At 36.3% G+C, this 7,404-nt stretch overlaps 1 long non-coding RNA gene across 1 annotated transcript; it reads left to right on the top strand.

Annotated features, from left to right (window-relative positions):
- Nucleotides 1–265: 265 nt before the first annotated feature.
- Nucleotides 266–7,193, top strand: LOC141559436 (uncharacterized). The gene is made up of 4 exons (XR_012487416.1): nt 266–396; nt 499–598; nt 2,542–2,614; nt 6,219–7,193. It is a non-coding gene; the product is annotated as an uncharacterized LOC141559436 (long non-coding RNA).
- Nucleotides 7,194–7,404: the final 211 nt, after the last annotated feature.

Raw genomic sequence — 7,404 nt, forward strand, 5'->3', positions numbered from 1 at the left:
TTATTGTCCTGCCTAAGTGAGCTCAGAGAATGGGGGAGAGAAATGGCTATTGCTCCTACATCCTTTCCCACCACCCTATCACCCTATTTGACCTGACCTATGTGACTCGGAATCACTGAGAAAACTGTCTGGGCCGCATTAAGAGCAAGGCAAGAATTTTAGTCTTAGAGGAACTCTGAGCTGTTTGAACAGTGTTTGAATGCTCCAATAAGCATCAAGTCTTGGGTCATGTGATCAGAAATGAGTGCTTTCTAAACAGAATTTTCAGAATAGCCAGTACAGCATGATGGCTATGTTTCTATAATCTTTCTTGCCTTTGCCTTTCTTTTCTCTCAATTGAAAATTTCTAGATGTTTGTTCTCTTTAGGAAGACATCCCTTCTGAGATAACCGTGAGGTAAGGAACATTATGGTTTAACTTCTTATGCCCTAGATTTTGCTAATGTTATTTGCTAATGACATTCAAGTTACAGTTAACTCATCTTTCCTATGATCAAAGTGGACTTCACTGGATGGCACCTAGGAGAAGTCAGCACAAAATACATTGATCACCAAATGGAAGACTTGCTACTTGTATTCCAGTTCTGGAGGCAAAGCATGTGGGATTTCAACCCTGGTTGGGCTACTTCCCTGTGGGACTCCAAGAAGGTCCCTTAATCTCTCTGTACCTCAATTTATGCCCCCACAATTGACAAGGATTGATGTGGGGATTAAAATTTTCTCTCCTACATTAAAAGGGCTTGAAGCTTCAAAAGAGCCAATGGCTGTTTATTAAAGGGTCCATAGTCTCCTCTAATGAAGTGACTCTTAGATCTTTCTCACATCTGAGATGCCATCTCCTTCCAGAGCCCTAGTTTTATAGGGCTAGATGTCCAGTCATTCTTGACAGAAATTCAGAATAATTCCATTCGTTGATATGTGATCCATAAGTTAAAATAAGCAAAATAATATATCATCAGGGTTACAAGTTGGATGAAGTAAGGGAATATCTCCACACAAGATAAATAAGCTTCTCCTTATCACAATCAATGACCTAAGTGCTCACAGATGGTCCTATGTGTCTGCTGGACAAGTAATTGGTTTGGAGGTACAAAAATACTTACCATGTCATTGTCATCTCTGCCTTGGTCACCATGACAAGGGAAAAAAAAAAAGGGTGAAGGGTTTGTAGTTAACTTTAGATAGTTAAGCAAGTGATCTTACAATCTGCAACTTTCAGGTCTGGGGCCTTGTATATAGAACTTTGACATGATTTTATCAAATTGATTAATACTGATCAGAATACAGAATCTTTCACATTAACAAAAGTCCCTTACTGTTCTGTCTCTGATCTTGTGGTACTCTTAATTAGCTAATCTTGCCATATTTAGACCAAGTTCATTTGAGCATTTTGTATCATTTTCAATACAAATTAGTTGGTCACATCTTTTGTTCTACAACCATTGATAATAGTGTATGTGTGTGTGGGGGGGAGATGAAAATTTTTAACTTGGGCTTAATCACGACTAGAAAATATACATGGATGCTTTTGACAGAGATGGTGAGCTAAAAGGTTCTAGTCAAGAGCAGCTTTCTTGAAAAGCATACCGGCAACAATAAAGGTGAAGCAAAGGTTCAATAAGACCAAAGGAAATAAAAAGATGCTTTTGTTCTTTAATGGATAGTCATTTAACAAATCTCCATAAAAGTGAGACTGAGGAAAATGTATGACTCTGGGTTTGAAGGGAAGTATATTTTCTCATTCTGTTTCAGTTATTTCACTTGGTTCACTTTAGAAACATCTTTCAGAGCAAGAAAGTACTTTAGAGATAATTTTCTTGTTACAAATGAGAATCAGGATTTGGAGGAAGGCAGAGTCAAGTTCAGCAGTGACAGATGCTTCAGCTTACATTGAATTTTATTCATCTTTTTGCAGACAACCATGATGACATAAATGTCTCATTCACTATTTAAAGACAAAGAACATGTTGAATAACATCCAGAGTATAGAATTGTACATATTACACAATCAATTTAAGTAAACTCTATATTTTTGACATGGTCTTAAACTACCATATTCCATTTGCCTGAAATGATTCTTTTCCCTTTGCTTGTTAGGACAGCCCAAAATCAAATCCTGAAGCAAGTTTCAAAAAATAGCTAAAATTCTTCTGTGTTACTTCTTTGTCCCCTCCCGACATTGTGGCATTGTGCTACTCTCAATCTGACCAATGTCATTCATAGCCCACCCCCAGTCAGGACTCCCGGTTCCAATAGAATGTATTGTCCTTGATTCCATTCCCTTAAGTGAAATACAATTTGGGACAGTGAAAAGGGCATTAGATTAGGCAACAGAAAACCTGGGTTCTAATCCTCTCTCAGCCACCTTCACTCACTTCACCTCTCTATATTTTTATTTTCCTCAGCTGTCAAAAGTAGGAGTTGGACTCAATAACCTCTGTGGTCCCTTCTAGCTCTAATCTATCATATAAGTGTTAATAATAGATTCATTAAATTAGATTTCACTCATACTGGTTCTGCTAATCTTAACTTGTTCTTCCAGGTTAACAGAATGGCTTTGGAGGAGAGAGAAAAAACTGGGTTGAACGTGTCAGAATCTGACTGTTGAGTCAATGGTATGGGAAATTCCTGATAGGAACTATATCCTTTCATCAATAGAGATCTCCAACTCTTTTATTACCTATAGTCTTAGAATAAATGTTCTTAACAAGCAATTAGTGAACTTAAAAATAATTAGTTTGATAATTGTTTCAATATAATTGTTTTCTTTCATAATCCTATGTGTTTTATATTATCAGTTTAATTTTGATTTAATTTGTTTAAATAATTAATTAATTAAAAGATGTCTTAGCTATGAGTATGTGTTAGAGGCAAGAGTTGAATGGAGGTCTTTTTTTTTTTTATTATATATATATATATATATTTTATAATATTATCCCTTGTATTCATTTTTCCAAATTACCCCCCCTCCCTCTATTCCCTCCCCCCGACGAAGGCAATACCATACATTTTACATGTGTTACAATATAGTCTAAGTACAATACATGTGTGTGAATATCATTTTCTTGTTGCACAATAAACATTAGAATCCGAAGGTATGCAACCTGGGCAGACAGATATTAGTGTAACAATTTTCATTCCCCTCCCAGGTTTCTTCTCTGGGTGTAGCTACCCCTGTCCATCATTGATCAACTGGAAGTGAGTTGGATCTTCTTTATGTTGAAGATTTCCACTTCCATCAGAATGTATCCTCATACAGTATTGTTGTTGAAGTATACAGTGATCTTCTGGTTCTGCTCATTTCACTCAGCATCAGTTGATTTAAGTCTCTCCAACCCTCTCTGTATTCCTCCTGCTGGTCATTTCTTACCGAGCAATACTATTCCATAACCTTCATATACCACAATTTACCCAACCATTCTCCAACTGATGGACATCCATTCATCTTCCAGTTTCTAGCTACAACAAAAAGAGCTGCCACAAACATTTTGGCACATATATGTTTCTTTCCGCTCTTTAGTATTTCTTTGGGATATAATCCCAGTAGTAGCGCTGCTGGGTCAAAGGGTATGCACACTTTGATAACTTTTTGGGCATAATTCCAGATTGCTCTCCAAAATGGCTGGATTCTTTCACAACTCCACCAGCAATGTATTAGTGTCCCAGTTTCCCCACATCCCCTCCAACATTTGTCATTATTTGTTCCTGTCATCTTAGCCAATCTGACAGGTGTGTAGTGGTATCTCAGAGTGGTCTTAATTTGCATTTCTCTGATCAGTAGTGATTTGGAACACTCTTTCATGTGAGTGGATATAGTTTCAATTTCTTCCTCTGAGAATTGTCTGTTCATATCCTTTGACCATTTATCAATTGGAGAATGGTTCGGTTTCTTATAAATTGAATGGAGGTCTTTCTGATTGCAAAGACAAGTCTCTTTTCCACTACATTGCATTGTCTTACTTTCATTAAACATATGCAGTAGCCTACAGATGACTGATATAGCTGGTGGAAATTTTAGGCTTCATGGCAGACAAAATTTTTGATGCAAATAGATTGATCTTTGGGACCTCTGATACAGACTACTATGTGAGGAACAGGCTACTTTGCCAGCCAAAAGAGATAGCCCTCTTTCCTGCCTTGCAGAACTTCTTAACCCACCCACCAGAAACCACACTGGAATCAGGAGGAGGGAACTTGAGTTCTAAGCCAAATTAATAGAAGAAGGTGAACATTTAGTTTTCTAGGTCTCAGTTTCCTTATTTATAAAATAAAAGGCTTGATGCAAAGAAATGGATTTTTCCTCTGGATTTTCAAGTTGTTCTGAGACAATGACCCAAAGTAAATATGTCTCCCTACCTGCCATAGGGGTTCAAATGTTCATGTACTCCCTAACTTTCTTAACTTTAAGGTTTCTCCCCAAAATGACCAGTTCAGTGAATTTGCACATAGCCAGTGGTTACCCAGTGCTCCTTCTTTAGGCACTGAAGAGAAAGAGGAAATAAATCCAAGGAATAAACTTCCCAGAGCTGTTAATGAAGAATTTAGGAGTAAGGGTCTCCAGAAAGAGACAGAAATAAGATCTCTGTTTCTCTATGCTTAAAGGTCTTGAACTTTTATGTGGAGAAGGAGGAGCACTGATGGCAATAGAAAAACTGAGTCCAAGAACTAGTTTTAACCTCTTGGAGTCTTAGTTCCCATGAAAAAATCAGATAATGCTGACATGACCTTCTTTGTAAAAGTGAAGTGAGGAAGGCATGCACAAAATGCCAAATAAATCTGAATTGTAGTTATTAGGTGTTTAGAATTCTCTTATTTTACTTTAAGATGATTAATTATTAAATCCATAATAAAGTGGTTTTTATTTATTTATTTTTTTAAATATATTGATCTGTCTTTCTTAGAAAAAGGATCATTCTGCTGATACATGAACCTAGGGAGTGTGTATGTGTGTGCTTGTATGTATGTGTGTACACCTGTGTACATGTGAGGGTATATCTGAGAGTGTGAGCTTGGTAAAAGAGGAAAAGGTGGGGGACAGACATATTAAAATTCTTTGAAGAATCTAGGAAAATCTGAAAGGAGAGAAAATCTGAAAAGTAGAGAGAAAAGTACAAAATCTATGGGGCTTCAGTAGTGGGGCTTTCTGGCCTGATTATGTTATTTCTATGGCCCTTTTGAATTTGAAAAAGCCTAGGGTTGGAGTATTTTTAGAGGAGCCAAAATAGCAATTTCATTGAGCTTCTAGCAGCTGATTTATAATTATCTGCCTTAGAAGATTGCTGGACCTTAGTTTAGGGCCTTGACCAATGTCACAAAGCTAATATATGTTAGAGGCTTCAACTCAGATTGTGGAGATTCAGAGGTCTGCTGCTCATCTACTTTCTCTGAGAATGTTTCCATTGTTCAATTTTGGAAAAAAAAAAAAAAAGTAATTATGCTACTTCCACCCCTATCTCAAAGTGGATAATCAAGAGTCTTTCATTACGTTGCTTCATTTTAAAATTTTAGTTAGTTTGAGTGAGGAGGGGCAGCATGGAACAGGTGAGTCTCTGGATCTCTGAGATACTGTTTGATTTTCGGAAAGTCATTGAATTCTTCAGTGTTTCAGGTAACTTCTAAAAGTGCAAGCTGCAGAATAATTGCAGATATGCATTAGGAGCAGTTGCCTCACTGAAAATTCCCTAAACTAATGAAATAACAAGTCTACTAGAACACACACACACACACACACACACACACAAACACACACACTCTCATACTCATTCAGATATCAGCAGAATCATCCTTACCCTAAGTTTGGGAATCATATAATGTTGGACATGAAAAGGATGTCAGAGGTATCAAACTCCTCTGCCTTGACCAGCTACCAAACTCCTGAGTGAGGAGGGACCAGATGAAAATATATTTGGGAAATGTTTAACAAAAATAAATAAAAATATAATGCTACACAGATAATGCTCATTTGCAGATTTTTAAGTCAATGCCTGCTTTCTATTTGAGTTTGAAACCACTGGCCTCATCTACTTGTCCCTTTTAATCTTAAAACGTAAAATCTCAAGAAAATTCAGAAGCAATAAAAACAAATGTGCATGTAAATCAAAGTTTTTTATACCTTTACTACTCTATGTGGAATACTCAAACATAGCTTTACCCACATGTTAGAAAAGGTATCTGTGTGGAAAGTTAAAAAAAATTCTCTGTTGTTTTTTTTTCCTTCAGTGTTCCAGAATAGTCTTCATGATTCATCAGCCTTCAGCTTATCATGACATTTCATGTCAGAAAATTTTTATTGCTGGTGACTTTCTTAATATTTGCTTTGATAGCTTGGTTATTATGTATTGACTTAGCATGTTCTGTATATTGGAGAGTGTGGTATTTTAACAACACAAAGATTTCCACTATCTGGATTGGGCTTTGGAAATACTGCTATCTGCAATGGAATTTTGAGTTAAGATTTGATTTAACTTATCCATCAGTAATCTGTATGCAAATAAATTCAAGTTGGGTTGTCCCCCAAGAACTGAAATATAGTCAGGACCTGATCACATTGTCCATCTTCCTGCAAGTGATTGGTCTGATTTTCAGTTTTGGGGCATTTCTGATTATCTTCAAGAATGAATCATACCCATGTTTCATTGACACATGTCATCTAATTGCTGGATGTTGCTTCATCATCAGTGGCATCAGTGTTGGTGTCTCAGTGAGCTGTAATACTTACATGGATATGACAGACATTAGCACCTTGGAATTGCCAAAAGATTTTCCAGTTAAATGGAACTCAATAATTCAGAAAGAAATTGGGCTTGCTTTCCCATTGGGAATTTCAAGTGCAATTTGTTCATTTACAAGTGGAATCTTTTTTTTTTGCCATTCAGTTTGTTCAAAGTTTTCAAGAGTGCAACCTCAGGATAACATTTTAGATATCAAATAAACTAACTGGATCATCAAGAAAAAATGCCAAATAGAGTGACAGAGAGCAGATTCCTTTGTGAACTGGGCCAAAGGAATTTCTCTTTAAATTTTTCTGAACCTATTTCTGGATATAGTTCCACTCTTTGCTTTCTGGTGCTATATTGAGCGAACTGTACACATATTTTTAGTCTTTGTAAATATCAATGTGGATAGTCTTTGTATTGATTTATTAATATATGTATTATTCAATGTGTCCATTTTATTAAAATTTGTATATAAAAATGAGTTCTTTAATTGTCCAAAATGGTGATAAGTTTATGTTTTCCATTCCTACTTCTACCTCCAAGGCCTAGTCCTCTCACTGGGATTATTTCATGGCTCCTCAGAGCCATGACATAATGTATAGTGAACTTGGAGTCATAAATCCTCAGATATCTATTAGTTATGTAATTCTACATATGTCATTTAACCTATTGGTGTCTTACTTTCCTCA

This window comes from Sminthopsis crassicaudata, chromosome 3 (assembly GCF_048593235.1).
Source record: "Sminthopsis crassicaudata isolate SCR6 chromosome 3, ASM4859323v1, whole genome shotgun sequence".
Lineage (NCBI taxonomy): Eukaryota > Metazoa > Chordata > Mammalia > Dasyuromorphia > Dasyuridae > Sminthopsis > Sminthopsis crassicaudata.